The sequence below is a fragment of the Harpia harpyja genome, chromosome 3 (genome assembly GCF_026419915.1).
Source record: "Harpia harpyja isolate bHarHar1 chromosome 3, bHarHar1 primary haplotype, whole genome shotgun sequence".
Classification (NCBI taxonomy): domain Eukaryota; kingdom Metazoa; phylum Chordata; class Aves; order Accipitriformes; family Accipitridae; genus Harpia; species Harpia harpyja.
This window is the reverse complement of record NC_068942.1, coordinates 30,022,250-30,047,765: the sequence shown is the minus strand read 5'-3', so window position 1 is coordinate 30,047,765 and position 25,516 is coordinate 30,022,250. Positions and strand designations below refer to the sequence as shown.

Here is a 25,516-nt window from a genome sequence, read left to right as displayed (position 1 = left end):
AAACACCATTATTTTTTAGTTTAGCTGATGAATTTTAATATGCAAATTAAGATATAAAAATACAGATATATTGCTAGGAATATATTTTAAATACATTTAATTAGGACAGTCTCAGAAATATGTTGATATACTGGTATTCAGTTATTACCATTACAGTTCAAATAAATGAGAAAGCAGATGCTTATTCCTTTAAAAAAAAAAAAAAAATCACTTATATGCTGTCTTGGAAATAACTAGGACCATTTTTCCTGTAGTTCAAATCTTGGAACTAATGGTGAAGTCTTCAGTCCCCATATAGTTACTGGGGATCTTATAGGCTTCCACAGGCTTTGATGAGGAAAATGAGGGTGTGAACACTTGAGATGCAAACAATATTTTTCTGTGGTTAAAAGGAAAACATCTGTAGATGGATACTTTGGGCCATGAGTTTAATTGTTGGCAAGAATACTGTTATATCTCTGAGCTATAAATTTGTGAAGAAAGCATAGATATTTGCAGGTAATGTTGAGAATAGGAAGACTTGTCTGCCCTGCACAAGTGTGTGGCCTGATCAAACAGGAATATACATATAATTATATAGTGAACATATAGGACAAACACATTAAGGACTGCATCTCTCACTTTCTTTTTTGGGTATAGTTGTGTCTTTCAACTTAAAAGTGGTATGTATATATGTGTGTATATGTATATATATGTATAAACTGAAAGTTTCAATAGCCTCACCTTATTAGCTTCATTCTGAACTTGTGTAAATTGTAAGCTGGGAAAGTTCACATCTGCACGTTGAAGAAAAAGTATCTGAAGAATGAGTGGGAGGCTTTGCTTGGTTTTGCTGTTTGTTTTTCCAAGTGGCATTTGATTAAAAGTTATTAAAACATTCAAATTTTCATATGTGGAAATAAAACTTTTGTTTTGGAACTATGAAATATTTTCTGTCATATTTATATAGTACACATCAAACAAGTAAATAATGGTGTCCTTAAGATCAGGCAGCATATTTAATCCTTTAGTAGAAGTTATCAAGTAGATTTTTTACAAGGCAGTTACTAAGATATAAAACTATTCAACTCAGTGATTCTAGTAATATTTAACGTTAATCTTATATATAGCCACCCTTGGTATTATCTAACATTACTGAGTTATCTTACTTTTTAAATGGATTTTTTGATAAAAAGTGTATACAAAACACAAACACACAGTGGTTAAGAGAGGAAAAGAGTGTGCATGCTTAGTTTATACAAATAATAAAGAATATATACCTTTTATATTAGCAAAACACCAGTTGCTTAAAATTACACATTCGTTTAGACTGGCTAAAAATTAATGTTTTCCATTGTGATTTCCCCACTTTATATGTTCCTTTCCAGACTGTAATATATATCTGTTTATTAAGAATCCTAGCAATGCTCTCAAAATAGGAGGAAATTATTAACAATGTTGAAGGATAATGAGAGTTTTACTTCTTTGTGGGGAGATTAATGGTTTTCAGGATTTTTTTCTTCCACATCATTCTTCTACACACCTTAAACTGTTTTAAATCAAGCTAGGAAATACACTGAAGACCCACAAAGAGGTCTCATCTTCCGGAAGAAAAAGGTTTGAATAAGATCTTTATCTCATTTATGAGTACAGATAACCTCAACTAGGCCATAGACCTCATTAGAATTTTATGCTTGTGAATAGAATATTAAGAACTGAAATAAGGAAGAAATTTCACTATTTGAAGATATTGAAATATTAACACTTTTTATGCTTAAATGAACACTAGTTTCTATAGTATGGTGTCTTTTCTGATAATACTATTTTATATTTTACATTAGCATAGGATGGTTCCAATTTACAGGAGGGATAGAAAGTTTATGCCTTTAGTAGGTGCAAAGAAAATAAACATAACTAAGTAAAATTTCAGAGTACACTTCACTAATGTCAAAAGTTCTTTGCTCATAATGAGACCTTAATCAGATATATATTAGGTTGCCATGCTTTTAGTGTATGTTCCATGATCTTTAGCAAACAGTTTTATTGAATTAAATTTTTTATGAGTAACATATTTGCAATAAAAATGAGCACAATCATTCATGCACTTATGTAATTACTTTCAAGAACTTGAAGTAAATTCTGTAATCAAGATTAATACTGATTAGGCAAAGTTATTGGTATGGTTTGATTATACAGAAAAGTTGAAACAAATGGATTTGATTTTTCAAAATGCAGTCCTCCATAATGCACAACTTTTTTGTTATTATTACTTTTTTCTGGTCTATACCTTTTATTTTTTAGAATAGGAGTTAAATTCTGTTAAAAAAAAAAGGAAAAAAAAGTCAACATACCCCCCCCCTCGCCCAACATGTCTCTATATCTGATCATCTACAAATGCCATCAAATTATTCAACTTCTTTGTGGTCATCCTAACATATTACATTACTAATTAAATGATGCATTGGTCTTTGGTTATTTAACACAAATACTGAAAGCTTATGAACACTGTATTCATACCAGATAATACAAATGCACATGGATATTAAAGGTGGTTGGGAATTTCACATGCAATATTCTCTACCTTGGTTAAGAAATGTAAGAAATTAGAATTTTTTGCAACATTTAAAGCTTTGGCTGCTTTTCTTCGGAGTGCTTTAGGTAAATGCAAATGCTACCTGCGATATGCAGCAGACCTGTTTACCAACACAGAAGTAGTAGAAAATGTCATTTTATGCACTAAACTTTTCTAACAGGTCCCTAGATTATTTGTAACAAGTGACTGTTTATTTCTCTGTCACTTCTAATAAGCTGAAGGCATTGGATTTATTTTGTCTATTGTCTACTTTCGTCTTGTTTTATCTACTTTTAAGTCCTTGAATCATATTATTCCACTGTTATAAAAATGAACAGTTTCCAAGTTTCATCATTATTTGTAGAAAGAAAATAATGATGATGACCCTCTTTGCAAAAGCTCTTTGAAATCTCAGATCTCAACAGCAGATGTGTTGTATTAGTAATATAACATATACTTGTGTATATTGTGTTGTTTATAGCAAAATGATCTGCTTTATCTGGAAATCTGTTGGAAACACAATTGCATGAACAATTCCCATTTTATTTCTTCAGAACTAGTAAAATTATTTTGCAGATGATCAGAAGTTATGATAATTTCCATTCTCTCATCTTGTATGGTAGCACTGTTTCCTGGAAAGCATGACAATGTTAATGAAGATCACAAAAGAAGAGAACCCTGCAGTTTGTGTTTATTTCAGATGTTTTCATGGTATAGTATCAAAATATACATAATATAGGACCCTTTCTTCAAGCACTGCCTCGGACAGTGAAGCTATTTCTTCATTTTTTTTTATACAGACACCTACACTACAAAACCACTTTATCCCTTATATCATGGTCTCAATACACATATATGTCAGATAGGAATAGTCATATGTGTAATGCCAACAACCTCATTCGACAGCTGTGAGTTTAATATCCCACAAACAACAGTGACTTTAGTAGTGACAATATACTATTAATTAGCACAACATGCCTATATTTCTAGACTTCAGGCAATTTAAATTTAAGTTTACAAAGATAAGAGGTTACTGAATAACAGCTAAAGCTGATTTCAAAGCAAGTGATGAAATCTATTTTGAAATAATTATTATTTACAGTGAAATCACACATTTGCATGCAACATCAGAGTCATTCTTATCTGTTTAGAAGTTAGATATTTGTGAAGATGAAAGCCACTGTAGTAAAAAAATGTATCAATCAGTCACTATGTAAATCAAAATCTGTGGAAACATTAATAAAGGAAAAGTTGGCATCAGTTTTCTTCTGCACTGTGCCAGTTAACAATTAAGCAACATGCCTGAAAGTCTAAGTATTTGTGTTACGAAGATACTAATTATTTTATATTAAGAAACCAAGGGTTGGAAAAAATGGAAAAAATATAATTCTGTAGATGACTACAGACAATGGTACTCCAATATGCAACAGGAAAAAAAAGAAAAAAAAAATCGTATGAAGCTATCTTTTACCCTAAATGAGAAGTCATTAGAGTTCTTTTCCATTTCTATTTTTATGTGTATGGAATGCTTTTTAATTAACAGACATTATGAATACAATATATTTAACAGATGTAGTTTCTAGAGAATCAATTTGTCTCATATTAAAAGTAAATTCTACTATCGGAGATAGAAATAGAATTGTTCTGTTCCATACAGCAATTTATCTTGAGAGCAGCTGCACCTCTATAGTCCTTGAGAGAAGAACATACTCAATGTAATAGAAGCAACCATTGAGCTCCCTTTTCAAATCAACCTAATCCCAGACAGGTTAAAACAGAATGAGACAGCCACTCCTTGCATAAGTGAGCATGAAATGTCTCTGTTCTTATTCCAGTATATGGACATGGCACCAGCAATTATTGTCTTACAAGCTATTAGTTCAATTCTTAAGCAACAGTAATCACACAGGCAATATTTTGCATTTTTATGTTGTCCAAGATCTTACAGTGATCCAGACTGATAGAGGAAGGTCACAATTCACAGGAAAAACATTGCTTGGTATTTACATCACAATAATGCCTTGAAGCTTCCAGTCATTAACCAAGGTCCCATCACACCAGACAAAATGGAAAAAAAAAAACCAAACAGATAGGCTTTTCCACAAAGAGCTTGTGACTGAGTGATCATTTGAACATTTTCATAAAGATGAAAAAAGGCCTAACTTGACCGCCACTATTTGCAGCTTTTTGACTACTCATTTAAAAGGAAGGCAAAAAACAATTTGGAAGATGCCTTTCAGGTCCATGTCAACCAAGTGGTGATAAGGAAGGGGGTATCATAGCATCCTATTGCACTTGTTATACCACTATAGCTGATGTTCTTAATGAAGATATGGGAAGGTACCTCTCCATCCTTTCCAATTCTGCATTGAATAACACCTATAAGGCACTTTCAGATGCTTTATGAGGAACTACCTGTATTGCCAACCTCAAAATATAAAAAATTATAAATTTGAGTTTCACTGCACAAGCTCTGATACAAAGAAATCACACTGATATGGTCTTTAATCTGAGCTGGGTTTTTTTCATCTTTCAGTTTATAATGCATGCAAGATTAATGATGTTCCTATGCTTCTTCAATCCATCTCTTCCTGACATTTAAAAAAAAATAGGAAGCACACATTTCATGTAAATACGTTCCTTTCTGCTTTCCCACCTCCCAGTGAAACTCTTTGAAGTAGTAGTGTGAGTTGTGGAAGAATACTTTTACAACAAAACGTAACACATTGGTCAAGCTATAACAGTGCACTAATTGTACTTAGAATTTGTAAATGCTATTAGTTATACAAATAATTATCACAAACTCTAATTTTCAAAAATTTTTTTTCTGATATTCACCATGACATCCATATCCATGCTGATTACTATAATCAATCACTGTAATCAGTCACAAAACCTACTGTAATTCAAAGTAGCTCATGTGTGTAGACATTAGTATTTACCCAAACTACCTTTCCTTTCCACCTCTGCTACCTTTGCATTTTTTGTCTGACTGGAACCCAGAAACACTTTCTCAGTTCTCTTCATCACCTGACACAGTCTTTTTCCATTGAGTCAGATTACACAGCAAAGAGGAAATCTGAGCAGGCTGCAGAGAGGAATTTTTTGCAGTGGGTTCTGAGGTCAGCTCTCTCCTGCTGACCTGCGCTTCACAAATTCCAGAAAAGGAGAAATTTCTCACACTTTTACAAATGTGACATGTGTTGGTCCTTAGTATTTTGGGGTATGAAGTCAAGGTAGAAGAGCTAGGCAAGAGGGTAAGAACATCAAGAAAGCCGCAACTGTGCAAGAGCTTCAATGAAGCAAAAGTTGAAAAAAAGAGTAACATCTACAGATGAGTGCTAAAATCCATGGTAGACATTGATTCTATTAATCAACCCAGCTTTGACAAGTGGGTTGTGTAATTCATTGTCACCTGAGTTACTAATTGTTTGATTTTTTGTTTACTTTTTAAATGTAATGATATATTAATGTACCGTTGTAATAGCTTATGTATAAGAACAAATATGTTCACCCTTAAAGAAAAGATATCTAAAACAATGGACTGTTATTCAATAGCTCCAATCTTAGCATCTCCATCTGCTTTACAAATGTTAGCTAATTAAACCTCATTTACACCCAGGTCAAATCTTTCTTCTTGACAATGTATCTAATGTGCAAATATATATTCTGTACATAAACTTCCCGATTCACATATAACTCTTGTAAATGAAGTTTTTACATTGCATTTTCTATAGATTATTTTAAAGAAGAAAGCCACAAGCTCCCGTGGGCCGCCCTTAGTGGGAGTGGGGGCGGCTGCCGTGATTCCTGGCCCTGCCCAGGCCTCCTCAGCCGCTTGCTCTCGTGAGAGCTGCCGGCGCCCGGTGGGTCTCCGTGCTCCCCTGGGGTTTCCCCAGCTCAGGAAACTCCCCTGCACGCAGCGATCCCCCGCTCCGCTGCGGAACGCGCCTGCACCGGAGCCGATCGCCTTGGCAAGGCGATAGGTAGGAAACAGGAAACATTGAGGGCGGTGGTGACTTCAAAATCCACGTCTCACGGGAGTCACACAATGTTCCGGAATGATGCTCTTATCCACTCAGGATGTAACAGTCGTCTTATTAAAATATTCATGCAAGAAGTGCGAGAACAAGGTTCAGTAGTTTCCTTTTTTAAGGGCATTCAAATACGTATGTTCCTAGAGATTACTTTGCATAAGTAGATGATGGTTACCATGAGGCTGGGAAATTCGCTTTCCTTGCTTGTGAAAGTGAGGCCCTATAGAGTCAGCAAAGCAGCTCCAAGTTCTGGTTCTTGCTCCCAAACCTGTTATATGAATTTTATGTCTGATGCCTAATTAATCAACAGTCCCTTGAGCAAGGAATTCTGTTACATTTGCAAATCTGGCTTTTAAATTGAAACTGCTTGATGAGTCATCTGCTCTGGGGATAATAGATAAGACATTTAATATTATCTTAATACCTCTTTTCTCCCATTTTCTTTTTCTTCTTCTAAATATAGCATTGTTTTCTATCTGACATTTTTGGCCAAAAAATGAACTTGAGGATATTGACTAGAGATCTAATCAATAGAGAACTTTCTTCACATTTTGTAAGGGTGGGGAATACCTATTTCCAGGTAAGTAATTTAAAACAATGAAAACAGAGAGCACAAGTGGACAATGAGTTTACAAGATGGTACTTTAAATAATGTGTTTGTTCCTCTTCTTTTAAAAATGTACTGAAATATATCAGGCCCATGTCCTAGAGACAGAGAAAAGGAGCTGTAGTGTTTTGAAGCCAAGTTCTGAAAATGCTGGTCTACAAACTTCCCATGAAAAGAAAAGACTATTGGTCAAAGTACACTCTTATTCAAATACTCATATACTGGTCATGAAACAGTCCAGCACCAAAGCAGCTACAGATATTTAGTAATTAGTAAGATTTCTGAAGCTAAGTCTAAAAGCAATGAAAGATGCTAATATAAGCAGATATGCTGAATAGAAGCTGTCTCACTGTTTATTAGATCACAGATATGCAAGGGGCTGTATTCAGAAAGACTTATCAGCAAGGTAAAACCTCCAAGACTGTTTATTGCCCACTTCTCTGATATTGTGCAAGCAGTATTTCCTCTTTTTAAATTCTTTATATGCAAAATAAACAGCTGAAATCTATACCATGTAATAAAGGGAACCCCATACTGTAATATGAACCTTGTATTAAAAACCAGCAGCACAGTGGTATTCAACTGAAAGCTATTTTAACTGAAAGAGAGAAAAGTAACATCCAGAAGGCCATGTGTAGGAAAATACCTGACAAACATTTCAGACATTTCTGTGGAAGGTTTGCATACTGAAAACTAGCCTGAAAGGACCTGACATACCTTCAAAACAGTTAAGCACTAGTCAAGAAGATTCTCCAAAGTATATTAGTCAGGGAAATTGAAGTATACATGCCACCTTTTGGTGAGCATCTTTGAAAAAAACTTGGGGCTTCTTAATCTTGAAAGGCATTCAGAAGAGGATTACACAGTAAGAATTTGGAAATCTGATAAATTTTCATTTCTAAATGCTTACAGATACTTTAACTGGAAAATAAGTACTTCCCTTTAAAATTCATGATATAGAATTTTTTCCACTCGAATTAAAACAGCAAAACCAAAAAACTTTGACTTTTTGTTTTGATTTGATGTGAAAAAAAGGCCACTTCTAGAAATAAGAGATCATTTTAGTCCAGCATTCCAGACAACGAGAAATTACTGAGTTCCCATTCAAAAATGAAACGCTGGTTTGCTTCAGGCAGCAGCAACAAAATGATCTCTCTCTACCTATCTTTCATTTAATAGATTGATGCAAAGACCTAGATAAAGCTGAAGAGGCTCAAAGGTGTTCTTACAAGCTAATTATCATTAAATAAAGATAATATTGATATCACTACTGTTTCAGTTTTCATTCAAAATTTTCTATTGATATGGCTTTATTATACTCTGTCCTATACTGTTTAGAACTTCCCTACTTCATCAGCCGGTCAGACTTGACTTGAAAAAGGTTCCAAATAAAAGCAAAATTAACTTTTCTGATTACTTTTTGTGTTATCATTAGCTTTTAAATGCAGCTCAAACAAAAGATACTGAAGTAAGGACAAAGTAGGGACAAGGATAAAGTGTTCAGTAGACTTTAAGTGGTATTTATGTTTCTAAAAAATGCCTATTATGTCCCTCAAAATAATTTGGCTGCTAAACTTCTACGTAATTCAATAGATCTTTTCCAGATTCATGTTTTGGTATAAACATTTCAGCTATGGTGGCTTCACCACCTTGCTATGGACACCCAGTACATCAGCCTATTTAACTATCACACTCAGTCTTTCTCAATACAGGTATAAGAACATTTCCTTATGTGGACAAGGAGAGTTTCGTACATTTCCACTGCCCTAGGTACATTACCATGTTACCTTCCTTCTTCTTTCAGCATGTAATTTTCAAAGCAAAAATACATTCAGGTTGTAAGACGTGTAATGTCAATGATCATGTAAAGTTGGTATGTAGTTATTTTAGTTCAAAACTATTACTAAATATTTCAGCTATGTATCTAATATGGACCAAAACTACGTTGTGAAGAGAAAGCAAAACCAAAAATTAAACTCATGCAAATGTGCTACCTCAAAATTATAGTTGAATAGCACAGTGACTTATCACATGAATGCATAAATATATATACATACAGAAAGGATTGAATATGTTCCTTGAAGTACCCTCTCTGCCAGTTTTTTAAAGTTCCACCCTATATATTTAACTACAATTAAAACATACTGGATTTTAATTTTGGTCATAATCAATACATTATGACTTGTCATAATTTAACACACTTATTTCTGCTATAAAAATTTTGGCTATATATCCCTACATTTGCATGCATATGTAAACCTCTAAATAGTTACCTAAGTCACTTATAACCTATTCGCTAATCTCCATTGGTATTATATTTTTGCACTTTCTACTGTTCTTGCTACAAATGACATTTAGAAAAAAAAATTATCTTACTATTTTGTTGTGTTTCTTGTGCTTTCTGTTCTTTACTGGTATTGCTTCAGTAAGCATCACATAGGGTTAGACTATCCAAATCACCAAAAAAAGTTTGAAGTCTGCAGGGCTGTGAAAGTTTTACATATTCCTGTGAAATCAATGGGTCATGAAAAATTTGGTGTCCTGCCTTCTTGACAAAGATTAAGAGGAACAAAAGATGGTTTGGCATGAATCCACTTTGTGACAAAAATTGCCATCAGAATACAAAATAGCACAATATTAATCCATTCTCATGAAAATGATGGTAATGAAAATGAGAAATGGCATCAGCTAAATCCATTTTCATTACTCTGTTATGATTGCAATCTTGTAGTTCTCAGATAGTGTGCTGAGTGAAGAGATCTATATTTTAGCCACAATTTTAATGTCTTTGATGAGCATCTCCTTACCATTATACACCATTTCATTCTATAATTTGAATTCTTGTTTTAAAAAGCTTTTAGATCAGTTCCAGGTATCTAAACTTGACAGTGTATTTATTAATGGTCCTTAAAAATGGTCCACAGAAAGCAAAGCCATAGAGCTCTGAAGAAACTGGCATTGCATAACCTGATTAGTGAAAATGTGGAACCCCCCATGTTTGTAATAAAGTTATGAAAAAATGCAGAAGCGTAGTATAAAACTATAAGTGTTCAGATCAAACTCATTTTCCTTTAAAAAAAAATCTTTAAAAATATTCTACTGAAATGAAATGTATTTTTTTGGATTCCAGGTGCTTTAAGATACTCAAACTGTCAACATTTTTAGTAACACTAGAATTTCTATCACATTTAAAAGAATTGTGATATAAGTTAACAGATTACTTTCTCACTGTTGAATTTAAAATTTTATTTACATGGAATTATTTTTGTATTTTTTTCTAGCTAAGCATAGAAATATTTTCTCGTTACTCTGACATTTTACTTTGCTTGGTGTGGATTAGGAAGAAACAAGTCAATATACAACATTGCTAAAAATAAACTTATTGTTAAGTTTTTGTGTGGTAACACAAAGCAATTTAAAATATATGTGGCTTAATATCCAGAAAGATCACTCAAAAGAAACCTCCAAAGAATCACATCCTTATTTTAACTATGCTACGTATTAACTCTATTTTTTTTCACCACCTTGGTTCCTACAGTGAGATTGCTTTAGCTGTATGAATAATCTTAGTCAAACTTATGTCAGCATTTGGCTTTAGAATATAATTACAATAATCATGTAATTATTATTTGTAAAAGAACAATCCTAGCAAAAGGTGATTATCAATTTGTATGTATGCCCCACTCTTTAATATACTTACACCTAACATATTTTTAGCTCTACACTTCCATGCTTGCATTTTTGCAAAGCTTAAACAAATCCCTGTGCTTTGATTTCCCAAGCACCACAGAACCTGATGCCCTGAGAATAGGATTAACCATACTACATAAATACAGTTCAGTGTTTCAGCATGAAAAAACAAGTAGCCTAACAGATGAACGGCTAATTTAAGTATTCCAGCAGGAACTTCCACATTCCTATCTTTGGCTTTGTGCACGGGCTTCCTTTGTGTCCATGATCTCTAAGAATTCCCCTTCTTCCTACCACCATAATAAGGTTACTGCAGGACAATCTCTGTAAATGATAAATCCAGGATTTTCAAATTCTTTCTCTGACTTTTTTTAAATAGAGGGGACAAAGTGCATGACTATCAAATTGCCTCAGCAAATAAAAGTCTTGCTTGTGATTATGGCTAAATTACAATAAATACCATCCAAACACAGGGTAGAGATCTATGACACTCCCTTTTCCCGGTTCCCACCATAACATCAAGAAATTTGGTGACCAAAAGCTCTTGATAAAATGATAACAAGAACTTCCTGCCATGCTAGTGTATCACAAGGCTTCCTGAGACCAGGAGACACAATGATGAGGCAGCTCTATTGCAGCCTGGACATCTACAGCAGTTGGCCAGCAGCTTCCTTCTGTATGGCCTATTCACTGCAAACTGACCAACATAAAAATCAACTTAAAAAGCAGGACAGTACAGGTCAGCCAAAGACCCGTGTAGAAGGTTTTCTGTCATACATTAAGCTCACAAAACCACACACAACACCTTAAAGTTTTAGAATAAAATTTATTCCAGGAAAAAGATATTTACTTGGGCAGTTGCAGTCTGGATCCATAAGCTCTTCTTAACACCTCTTTCCCTTTTTACAAAAAATACTGTGTGCAAGCTATATTCTTAAAAGGTAACAACAGTATAACTCATCGCATTATATAGCCATGTCTTTCATGTGTCTGAATTTAATTTTCATGTGTCTGAATTTAATTTTTTTTTCTTTATGATCATTTCTGTGAGTTATAGATCAATGTATTACTCAGATTTTTTTATTAGTCTGAGTGCTGTTTGCCTTCTCCTGCACTTGGAAGCAGTGGTACATTTGCATCAAAACAATGTATGGAAAAACAGGAGAAGCACAGAACTCAATTTGATTTCACATAGTTTATTGGCTATACAATTTTTCAGAGTTCTCATGACAAAGAATTTAATGAGAATAAAACATAGCTCATTAATCTACTCATTTCTGAAATATATAATAAGGGTAAAAAATCTTAGATTAACATAGTGCAATTCTGAATTAATCTTACAGTCTTGCCTTGTCCCATATGCCTTATCCTACAACTCTAAATCTGCTTTTGGTCCTTGGAATCCTAATAACATTCAGAACCGACCCACTATCTTCAAAGCATAGTCACCGTTACTCTTCTTTTCTCCCCACTACAGTTTTGAAGTTTTAAAGTAAAAGAAAGCAGATAAAGTATATTGACTCAGAATGGTATTAAGCAACACCTCTGCTCAGTGCTTTATATCATCTGAGCAATTATCTATTTTTTAAAAGAAAGTTGCTCCATCTTCACTTGAAACATAGTTTACACATTCAATTGCAGTGACTGTATCAGGGAAGACTAAAATTCTACATAGATTATATAAAGCCCATTTCAAACTTTTATTCAAAAAGACCCTTGAAATATTAGCTAAGTTGGCTTTTGTCTCTCTTTTCTTACCCATGGAGTCTTTGTGCCATGTCTAGCTATCTATCTGCTTAATGATGTCAGGATGCTGCCTCATAGGAGCTAGCTGATACAGTTCTCCTAATGAACAAAACGATCTCTCCAGGCAGTGACATCAGACACTGTCTTCAAGGTGATCGAGGCTCTTATGAAGAGTTAGTGTTATAAAATTACATATATAGTTTCTTGAAAGTCATATCTAGGGCAGTTTTTGAAGAGAGCTGTGCCAGTGTAGACAGCAGGGAATTACAGCACTCAAATCTCAGCATAGTTAAAATAGAACTACTTGAACCAAGCAAAAGCTGAGTGGTCTGGACCATCTGAAAATTGGTCCTGAACACCCAGATTCTCTGACTGAACTTCTTTGTGTAGGTTCAATGATTTTTCTAAGTACAGATGTTACATTAAGTTGTAGTGCCCTTCACAAGGTTGCTGTGTCAACTACTTGACAAAGTACCATTCTTCTATGTTCACTGTGCATTTTAACACTCAGCTGGTAGCCAGGAGACATGACGGCTCCTGGCTAAAGAATTCACTAGGAGACATCCAGGCTTACAAGTGCTGTGATGATACGATTGGAAGAGAAAATTAAAAATAGCTAAGTAACTAAATGCAAGGCATTTAGCAATAGGTGGACTGAGTTCTGATACTTCCAAGAACAAAAAGAGCAAATCATATATCTATAAGATTCCAAAACCCCTAGAAACTGGATTAACTTTAATTCAGGAGCACAAACTCTCTTTATCTTAATTAGGGAAATAGTATTCTGTATAGAATATGAAAGGCAAGGCACTATGTTTCACTTAAATGGAACTATGAAGTACACTAACTACCTCTCAAGGCAATGTTTTTTCCTTAGGCAATATTAAAAAATAATTTCTATGATGTCAGACATTTCTTTTGACAATTTGGGGAATTAATCTGTGCATGTGTGTGTGTGATTAATGCTCTCTGATGTAATGAGTTCTTTGTATTGTTTTCCTGTACTATGGTCATCCATGTTTTCTTAGATTACCTGTTTTTCTATTAGGAAGAGAGGAACTGCTAGTTTTGTATCTGACTCTGAATCAGACTGAATGAACTTTGCCTCAGTGGGACAATGAAGCAGGTACAACACAGGCAAAGCCACTGGTCTGCAAGGAAAGAGAAAAGAGTAGCTGTGTGTTTACATTAAACACCTGTAAAAAGGCACGTGTCAAAAATACAAGAACAGAGGAAAAAGGACTTGCTGCTTTTTGAGCAAAAGCAATAGTTTTCATTGTCACTCTTGCTGAAAGTGATGGAAATTGGTCACAGGTGTAAAAAAAGAGATTGCTCAAAGGGAAGCCAAAGAGGTTTCTGTTCATCTGGAATTCTGAAACAGCGTAAACACTTCTGGATGCCAAGGAAACTGAGGCGATAGTGATCTACACGTATACTTGACCATTTTGGTAGATCTGTAAGTTTCTTGAATTGTCTCTGAGCTTCTCTATATATGTATATATATGTGTACATATATATAATATATATATATATTTCAGAAAGTTCTCTGCAAGTATCTGTCTACATAATACTGTTGCAATATATTGCTCCTGAAAGGTTAAAGCAGTATTCCACAGTAACAAGAAGAATGGCAATGCATGCATCTTTGCTACAGCGCAATTTGGGTAATTCTTTTCACTTGGGGATATCATAGATTACTGTTTCAGAGTCTGTCTGCCACAGGTAAAAACTATGCTTTGTCTCTGTTTAACAACTACTGAAAAGACTGTTCATAAAAAAGGCAGGCAAATGATGTCCTGCTTCACTGGTGATAATATCTCAGAGATTGTTAGTTGCTCTCTGCCCTGGTTTTCGTTATTGAATCTCACAATTGCTTTACCTTTAGCTGCAGTTGTGTTAGAAACAAAACAGACCTTCTGATGATGAAAAGCAGTGTTGTTTTGCAGCTTCTAGTACAATACAGTGTCTAAAGTAGTTTCTGTATAAGAATATGGTTTGTACAAGTATACAAAATGATTGCCATCCTGCTGATGAGCCAGGTATAAACAGTTTACACCTTGAGCTCAAGTACTGCCATGCTTAGAGGGCCAGAAGCACACATATCCTCTTTGAACCAGTCTCATAAAAAGATGTACACAAGAACAAAAAGCAGATTTCATAAAAGGAAGGATACATACAATGACAACTACACTGAGTGGCATGATGTGGGGGTAGTATTAACACCTCTAATTCTCTGTGTTGAATTTACACCTCATATAGGAATGGATTGCCATTGACATATTTTTTCAACTTTCGCATCAGCGTGAGATGCTACCAGTAAAATGTCATATAAATATGCCATTAAAACGTAGCGTAAAAAGGACTTCCTATACAAAAGAAAATCCAATAAAAGATAACTATGCAATTCAGTGTCCTGCCTTGATTACAGGACTTGCTTGTGTCTTTGTTTTTAATAAGATACATTTTGTGTGCAGTCCTCGTATCACACTGTGTCTCACTTAATATGTGAGGCATTTTAGTACGGCATGATTGTTTTGTTACTTCAGGCAGCCCCCCAGCTGTGGGCCAGCACTTGGTCAAACTGATTTGTTCTTGGCAGGAAGCTAAGAACACATAACACTTTCAATTGTACGTTATGACTTTGGGGGGTTGTGGTGGGAAATAGCCAAAAGTGTTATCTCAACCCTTTCAACAGTGTACAGTTTGGTCTGCTAATCAGTCACAACCTCTGCTCTTAGAAAGGGATGGATTAATGGCAGTTTTCAGAAAATGCTGTTAAGTTTACAGTGGTTTGGTAGTCTCTTACACTGCATAACTACTCCGGTCAATCACATACTGATTCTCATTCTTGTGACAATGACTGTAATGAGAAAAGGAAATTGTACAACATGAATCTTTTCCTGTGATAAAGATTATTGCAAGGATTTGACAGGGTACGAAATTAAACCCACCCTGTTAATAATCTTGAAATTGTCATCTGCTGTCCCCTTCAAATGCCACAAGGGAGGTGACTGTTTGGACATTATCAGTCACAAAACCAGAAAGCAGATCTGTGCTTCCTTCAACACAGTGAATCATCATGCAGAGATTGTATTGTAAGTGATAAAGGCTACTACTTAGGCAAATTAATAAACAGGCAAGAAATCAAGTCTTTTAATTTAGCTAAACAAGAAGGGGAGTAGGGATGAAAAGCAGAGCTTGGCCAAATTGACGTGTTTGGCAAAATTCCTCTTTTTTCACGTTGAGATGAAAATTTGTGTAATAGATCAAAAAGATAGGTGCTCAGTCCATCCTGCCAGTCTCATTTTTTAAAAAGCTTTGCTTTTTTCAACATGTTGCTGTTTTTCGCCCTCTTATCTCACTTGTTATTAAGGCTGCTACCTATACTATGTTACAAAGTAAGCCTGAAAATCGCTTTTTTGTTGTTTTAATTAGATGTTTTGGCAATTAGGGTAATAGACAACAATATTTCCTCAAAATAAAAAGGAAAAGAAATAATATATTAAATTATTCCAGTGACTAACATTATGTGAATAATGTACCATAGTCTTTTGTCAACCTGGAAAAGTTCTGCAATTTAGAGAAATTAATTGGCAAATCAAGCATCCTTTATGTTGTAGTCATGGGCTTTTAGGCTGTGTAATATTCATCAGTGAGCATTACTGTTAACTGGTTTAGTCATATTGCTGTACTGACTATTTAGGATGCATTAACACCAATGGGCTAAATTTACAAAACTTGCTGGCGGTGGTTCACAACTGAGTTAGCCTGACATTAGCTTGAAATAAAGCAATTGAAGTGCAGAACTGAAGAAGAATATGACAAAATACACCATTATTTATATGATCATCCAAATATTGCTTCAAAAATTGAACCTGAAAACCCTTTTTTTCTTGTTTAGAGAAATGCATATCGCACAGGACTAAGGAAAGCTAGACTAATTCTCCATTACACCATAACCTTTGTGTAAGCAGCATGTAGGTTCTTCATCTTAACATACTGTTAATGGTTTTTAAATACAGTTCATAATACTTCAGCTAAGATAATCTGAAAATCAATATATTGAAGACTGTGAGATGTTCTTATGTTGCACTTGTGGTTATAGAAGGGGAGATAACATTTAAGAGCAAAAGAAGAAGATAGAGTTTTATTGCATTTTGTTTACTTTAAAGCTATTCAGCACAAATGAAGCACCATAAGCACCTCAGTGTTTTAGGGTCCAATTCCAGAAATATCAGTTGTCCCTGAGGATAAAAAGTAATATTACCATCTATTTTAAAAACAAGAGAACAATTCAAGACTGTGACAAGGTCATAATGTCCTAATACTTTTCCCCTTTATGTTATAAATCACCATTTAATTTTCACTGCATAGATCCAGCCTGTACAGATGCAAAATCTGACAATGAATGAAAATAAATTATTTCCTAGGTGACAAGTAGGGAAAATATGGACACGTTGTAACAGAAAGTGATTCATCCATGTAGTTGTACAATGATAAGGACATACACTTTTTAATGATGAGATGTCCTAAAGGTGTCTTACTTATATGTTCATGAGTATAACTAACTTCTGTGCTTTCAGCAATGCATCATCATTTATCTGTGAAAGAACAAACGCGGTGTAAAGCAGCAGGGGCAGAAAAGAAATTCTGATCAATAACATTGCATATAAGCTACTGTATGATTTGCAAAATGTCAGGAAACTGTCCAATTAGGCTTTTACCTAAAGTGAACATAAGGTAGCACTGCTCACCACAGAGAAAGAGTAATGAGAAGAGCAGTTTCTCTCATGAAAATCTGCCTTTGCACTGAGTTTAACCCCCCTCCCACAGACAAATAATAAATTGAGATTAGTCTGGTAAATATAGAGGGCATTATAGCAGGTAAAGCTGATGTCCTTATGCAATGACAAGGGACATTGCTTTTAGAATAAATATTTTTATAGGAAATTTTCTCCTCAAAATTTGCAAAGATGTGCTGGCACCTGACTCCTACAGGTTCCATAACCTTTCCCAAGGATGCTGTATTGTGTAGAACACCAGGGAATAGCAAAGGATGAGATGCCGAAAGAAGGAAATTACAAAGGTGTGGTAACGTAGCTCCTCTTCCTAGTTTTCATTTCTCTCTTTTACAGTTTTCCCAAACATTTATCCCTCTAGACAAAGGTGCAACAAATACAGGGAGAAAGTGATGTACTAAATAAGGGCAAATATGTAACTTCTGCTGCCTGTAGCTGTTACCTAGTCAGAAGTTCATGGCAGTGGGGTGAACAGGCTCATGAAGAGGGGAAGCAGGGGAGCAACTAATAGGCTCCAGAATGTCTCCCTGCAGCTCTGCAAATGGAATTTCACAAAAAAAGGAACATTGGATAAACAGGAGGACACGCTACTCAGTAAAAAGACTGCTTAGCTCTTAATTTTGGTTTTCAAAACACTTTGTTTCAAACACACAGTAGTGCATAAAGAAATGGGAAAGTACAGGGCTAAATCTGCAGCTGAAGGAGGAGCTGTGCTACGTAGTGTTTTCGTTTGGATCAGGAATGCCTTTTTTAAGTGAATATCCCGATTGTCCCCACTTCCAGTACTTCAGATCACATCACATAGCACATGAATAGGATTCCTTTCAAATGAAATTAAACCAGAACATGCACTCCTGATGTGTAACTAATAAATCCAACTGCTAACAGGCATTCAAGTCCCCAGGTAGAAAGCAGAGTTAATCCAAAATAAAGATCCTGAAATGCATAATGTGGATACCAAGCCTTCTGCACGAATGATTTTGCTGTCAAGATCCGCTTCAATTGGGCCATGCTACTTGCTGAGTTGGACTGAATCTTGTTGGCCAATGCTACCAGAGACATAAAAAGGCAGAATGTCTGGGATTTTACACACCATGCCCAGTACTCTTCCAAATTTCCTTTGAACAACTGCTGTGTTGCAATCTGAGAAATAAATATTCACTGTAACCACATATGTTTCCCATTTAAGAGCTATGAGGAAGACCAGACAGAATCTGGGTGTCTATGTTCAGAGCTCTGCTTCAGACGAGCTTTATTCGTGGCACTTCTCCCATGAATCCTCTTTTTTGTGCCTAAGCAGTACTTTTAAAGTATGAACCAGATTTTGCTATTTTAACTTTGAATTGTTATCAGTTTACACTGAAAATGACCTTACTTGGGGGACTCATAGTGGGCTAAAATAATACTCTTATATTAAAAAAAGATCCCAAATATATAAAAATTCAGAGGATACTAAAAATTACATTGATTCTTTCCTTTCCCACCCACAGAAATAATTCTAGTTCTACGTATGAAAATTTTATGTTACTTTCCCTATATTTCACTGTGTACTTAGATTTGACAGTCATGTTTTGTAGAAAAAGATCCAGTCTCGTGGTGGACATCAGGTAGTGGAAACTCCTTTGCTTCCACTTCTTTTTTCCCAGTTTCCATCTTCTAGCTTTAGTTTCTGTATACCAGTTTCTATGTTATGCTTACATTATTTGAAAAATATTTCACTAATGTGAAATGTCCCTGTTAAGATACATTAAGGCAACCTTTCAGTCTTTCATTTGAAAAGTTACATTCCCGAATTCAACCACAAGTGGTTATGTTCAACAGCCTCTCAAAGACTTTTGCAGTTCTCATCAGCTTCCTTTCCAATTTTCAGCATAAATGGTATTATATCACTGGTCTCACCAGAAGCATATGTAGGAGCATAATCATTCCTCTAATCTGTTTTCTTTATTTCATTGGTAATTATGGAGTTGATCTGCTTCTATTTAAATTCCACATCAGAAAGGATTTTTTTGAATAAATGTATTTGCTTTAGAAACTTTGTCTTTTGAAATTTACCAATTTTTATATGACATTTATATGACGATCACATCTACTTATTTTGACATATTGTAAAACAATCAAAAGCACTTTCAAATTTAAGACTATGTGAAAAAATTATCAAAATGAAATATATAATATTCTGATAAAATTGACATTGATGTCATGTTTACATTTCTGTTCAGTATTATATGGCAATAGAATTTTGCACATCATAGACATATAAGCACCAACACGGATTTCATTGACAGTCTGCAAAAATAAAATTACTTAGAGATTTAAGCATTTTACAAACTTTGTATTAATGAAGGTTTAAAATTCCCTGGCAACATATGTAGTTAAATAGAACTGGAGGAGCATTAGAGTTTTGGTTCAATAGCTTAACATAAGTGTGGAAGGAGTGGAGAAATCAGTTTGGATAGATTAAAAGAAAAAAAATCACTGACCATTTATTTGGTTTTCTTCATTGATATGAATGGAAACAAACCTTTCTTTTCTCTTCAAGACAAACCCCAAATTGTGCCCATCTTAAGACTGAATATATAATTTCTACTTCAACAGTTACAAGGTAGATGCTATTTCACAAAGCTGGCATTTAGGAAGAAAAATAACCTTTTAGCCTAAGTAGCTCAGGTATTTTCTGAATGTTCTGCATCCTTGTAAAGTTCTTTAAATACCTGGATTTGAGTTTTTCTCAGTATCTCATTGAAGCTAACTCAAATTGTATAAAATACATAACAATTCAGTGAGCAAGCAGAGAAAAGTATAACTATATAAATTACAGGCTAAGGCCCTCCCCAAGAAAGTGCGAGAAGTCACTTAAACCCTATCAGAAGCAGGAGACTCCCATGGAAATCCGTGTTAACCTCTTGACTATAGAATAAGGTAAACAGCTCCACAGTTTCAAAATTACTACCTGTCCTGGAAGAACCTAATATCCTTCCTTTCTTTTGTCACATTAAAATCTTCCAGGCACCTTAAATTCCCTCTTCCTATGAAGGGTGAGCTACATAACTCTCATTTCCCACCTAATTCCTTTCCTTCTTTTTATGCAGAACAGTGCTTTGTGCACCTACCCATGAAGGGGAAGACTCGTGTGTAACTCATTCTTTTACCTAGGACATTTTAATGCATATACCCCATCAATGACCTGTCTATATGCTGTTAGCCATGCAAGAAACATCCACTCAATCTGTGAAGCAACTGGTGTTCAACAATTATAGGTGCTTGAAGACAAAAACAGAACAAAGTCTATGAGCATCTAATGAAAAAAAGAGGCCACAGAGCGCGTACCTTGCAACCACTTACTTACGTGAGATGCTTTACCTAACCACTGCTTTCACGCTGCATAGCATATTTACCCTATTTAAGTTTTGCAGTATTGATGCATAAAACAATGGCAGCTACTATCTTCCAAAGGAAGATTTCCAAAGGAACACACTCTCTGGGAGTCATACAAAATTAGAAAAGCTAGTAAAAGATTGGGGGATCAGAAGGAACCCACAAACAGCAGCAGTTTGACAATGTAAAGTATGCCAAGATATTTTACAGTTTTCATCAATGAATACCATTTATAGAAAAAATGAATCTTTGTCTCTTTTGATTTAATAAATAATTATTATGATTTATAATTGCTGCAATAATTGGACTGATCCAGAAAGTCAATGTTCAGGATATATTTATTACTAATAACAGCTTCTTCGTCATGTACCTCGGAAATCTTTATTAACCTTAAATATCTTTCACACTTTAGTATGGAATTTACGCTAAATACATTTTAGGATGAAGGTGACTTTTACTACAACTCTTGTCCAAGGCATGCTTAGCAACATACACATGGTCATCAGCACTTTGAGTTACAGATTATGATCTAATCCAGCATTCCATTTGCAAAAGCAGTTTTTCAGTAGATTTGACATTGATCATCTGTCCATTTGATTTGTTAACTTTATAAAAAGTTGGTTTTTTGCAAAATTACTAAAGGCTTGCAACTTAATATATAAAATGCTGTTATTTTATATCTTAATTTATCATAAGCATCTTTTCCAAATGAATGGTTTTGATTGGTGAAACCAATGACATTATTTTTCTTTCCCTATCAACTCTCCAGAGCTAAATAAGCCTTAGGAATTTGAGGCTCAAATGTGACTAATTTGACTAGCACGAGAGAATGGATGCTAGACTGACAGAACGGGGAGATAGTAACAACATGCATCAGTATGGACATGAAACTGTGTTGCTGCATCTATCAATCACAGTCAGTTCCTGTCAGCATGTCCACTCTATAATAAATCTTATTTTCTTATAAATCTTCTTCTCTCTATCTACCAAATGTTTATGAAAAAAATAACAATTGGAAACCAAAAATCAAGACAATGTATCACACCAGAAAGAAAATCAACCATCCCAAATGGTTTTGGGAACACAAATTGTCTAGGTTTATCTTTGCCAAATATCATATTATCTAATTTTTAACATTCATTACATAGCATTTGGGGGGGGCTTTTAAAAAAAGGTACATATTAAAGCTTACTTATTTTTTCCCTATTCATGTAAAAGCTCACTGATACTATTTGGAATGTGTATAAAGAATGAGAACAGGAGGAAAACATGGATAAACATGTGTGCAAACGTCCACACATTTTCTGCAACATAAGTGCATTCAAGAAGTAAAAAATTGGTCCCAAACTTGGCAAATATGTTCATGATTTGTTAAAATTTGCTCACAATTTTTTTTAGCTGGATTACTTGTCTATAATCTAAAGAAAAAAATTACTAAATAGTTAACATTATTATGAATACCAATGAGACAAGCAAAATTAAGATGCAGATAAACTCCCTTTTTTGGTTCTCCAGGCCAAGCAGTTTACTAATTACTAAATGAATAAATTCTGCCTCCATTTAGCCTTAAATACTCAACTGTGTTCCCATGAGCAAAATTGTTTCTCCAGAAACACTTTTTTAAACAAGATAGGTTGCTTTGTGTTTACAGTAAAATGATGCAAGGTCTGGCTAGGCACTTATAAAGCTCTAGTAATTATGTTATCAAAATATGTCAAAATGTTATTATTGAAACATTGATTATTGAAACATCACTGGTATAGTAGAAAACTACCAACTGCATTTTGAAGAAAGAAAAATTTATTTAAAAAGCAAGGGTTGATTAACAAACTTGCTGCAAATCAGTAGACGTGGCCTGAGTTCTACAACTGGTTCTGCTTAGACTAGTGGGTTGAGTGCTGCCCTGTACTGGGAGGACATACAGGGATCTTTACTAGGTTGAAGTGTTTAGCACTGTGTGCTATTTGTAATGACCTACGTGTGGTCAAGATCTGTGGGGTTTTTGCTACTCTCCCATTACTATCTTCATATCACTGCAGAAGAGAGGTCTGTGCCAAAGGTCTAAGAAGTGGATTTTTTCCATTCCCTGTTCATCCTCAAATCAGTTCAGTGCCGCTGCTAGTGTAATACTGTGTAGTCAAGGGTCTGCTAATTTCCTACTCCCTTTCGTGTTGGAAAATGTCCTAACCAGATACCTCAAATGCACAAACTCCTCTGGTGGGTTTATTTAACTCCTCTTCAGAGATGTATAAAAACCAAGTGGCATTTTTGTTGTGCAATATTACGAACCTAAAATACCGCCATGTATAAAAAAAGTGTATGTGCCTTCCGATGTTTAAAACATTTCAAATATGTCATGTTAAAATGATATTCTATCTTTATAACATATTTTCAGTAAATATTTACATGCCTTTCACATGATTATCTTCTCTCTCATATCAGACCGTTCTTTAGCAAAGGACAGCTACCACTGATGTTACTTGGAAAAGGCCCTTGGACAATGACTATCATTGTCCTGGTTACTTCAGAAAAGAGGCTTAACCCTTAATTAGATGATCATTGTATTTGAATGAAATTGCTTAAAGACTTCTTACTAATCACCAGAATTATTTAGCAAATTACTTAAAAATGAAACACGAAATTATAGATATAATTTAAATAACTTTAACAGTTATATAAATATTAGTATAACACATAATGGTATGATTTTAGTACAAAATAAATGTATCTAGAAGTCATAACTGCAGATGCCTCACAAAAAGCCAAAAATACTGATTCTGTGAAAGCTCTTGATACTTGCTACAGTATCTCTTCCTCTTAGTGATGTCCTGGCCCATTAAAAAATAACAAAACATACTCTCATAAATGTATAAACAAAAATGCTTATTATACCAAACTGTTACCTTTTTTCTTCCAATCTTCACAAGTATAAAGGCACAATATCTTGGTTTAATTTAAGTAATAAAGCCACAGTCATGACTGTTTTATTCAACCTATGTCATAGCTTTCATGATTAATATAGCCAAGTTTTGTATACCAGGAAATGACAGTAATTCAGGCTTATTTATGAAGGTGTTTTTAAAAATGTATCAGCTACATTGTGTATAAATATTGCTTCCAAAAAATGGACACTGTATCTAAGTAAAATTCCTTAAAAACATCATACATGTTATCAATTGCAACAACAAAATAAGATCATAAAAATATAATGAGAAAGAATGGATAATTACTAAAATGAAACTCAAAACTCCACTGATCTGGGAGCTCTCCATGCTAGCTGGGTGGACTTTCTACTGTCTTTTGGAACATTTGGCTGTCTTAGAAATTTAAAAAGCTAATGCTTTTAGTGAACACAGAAAAGCTTTTCTTTAGAATATGTTAGTAAGTACAAACACACAGTCTCTATATCACATTCAGAAGCATTTTGCAGTTTTTCTGTATGAAAATCATATGTGAGTTCTGGTCACGGTTTTTAATTATTATCATATATTTTGAGTTAAATACAGTTGTCTGTTCTGTGAACAATAACTCCTAAGCGGGATACACTCTGTGTAACTTGCATATTGCTTGCTATTGTCAGCCTGGAGAGGGATAACAGTGTGAAAACAGTAACATTGAAACTAACTTTAAATACCTTGGGAATAAGTTCATCCTGTCAAATTTATTATCAAATAAAAGTAAAGCTTTCCAAGATTAGCTATCTCAAATAAGCACTAAAAGCCCTGTAACCTCTTATGCTTTACACAGTAAACTTAAAAACGCAGGTGTAGGCCTACATATAGCCCAGACTTTATCTTTCTAATCTGGTGATGAATACAGCAGGCCACCATCTGGTGTGCGTGTACATCAACAACTAAAATACAGCCCTATAATTTAATAATCACAAACTTTAACTGCTACTTACCACTTCTTTCCAGATACAGAAGGTCTGAGATTAAATCTGTCAAAAAAAACCGTAGAAAACCAGCATAAGATTAACTGTTTTTGTTCCGGATTTCAGATGCAGACAGTGAAGCAGAGAGAGCTCTTCTGTTGCTACGGAAACCTGACGCTGAGGATTTAATGACAGCATCAGATGGTATTGTACTGGAGATTGTCTGCTTGAGGGACTAGACAGCAATCCTGCTGATAAGAAATAAGAATGAATTCCAAATGTTTTCAATTTGCTTTACCAGAAGAATCCTTTCACTGCCTCAAAGGTATTAATTTGATAATAGATACAAAGAATTTATATTAATGTTAGAAGAATATATACCAGTGAAACATAATCTGTCTGGAAGCTCTCTAGCCAGGTAACTAATCTTCCTAAAACCTCTACTCAATATGTAAAGTTTATAAAATTAATACTGTATTTCCAGTTTTTAGTCTGAGAAGATATTTTGCTTCCTCAGAACATTTGTCTTTAAACTGACAGCTTCTAAAAATGAAGAATTTTTAAGTTCTTGTGTTTAAGTTCATTAATTATTGTTAGGAAGGGATCCAAAGAGGAAAAATTTCCAACAAATTCCAGATTCATAGAGGCCTGGAAATATTCAAATTCAGGGATTTATTTCATACTCAGTCATTCATTTAGAATTGTAAATACATTTTTTGTGATATGAAGTTTAAAATGCTATTATGATTAAAAAACAGTATTTATGAACACAGCCTGCATGAACTGCAAAGTATCACCTGTCAGAATGTAGGTTGATACATGTCTTTGACAGTT

At 34.5% G+C, this 25,516-nt stretch overlaps 1 protein-coding gene across 1 annotated transcript in view; it reads right to left on the bottom strand.

Annotated features, from left to right (window-relative positions):
* EYS (eyes shut homolog) overlaps positions 1 to 24,827 on the bottom strand; it is a 1,008,942-nt gene extending 984,115 nt beyond the window's left edge. Inside the window, exon 1 of the mRNA XM_052781811.1 lies at positions 24,713 to 24,827. The gene's annotated coding sequence lies outside the window, so the exon portion shown is untranslated. The remainder of the gene's footprint in view (positions 1 to 24,712) is intronic.
* Positions 24,828 to 25,516: the final 689 nt, after the last annotated feature.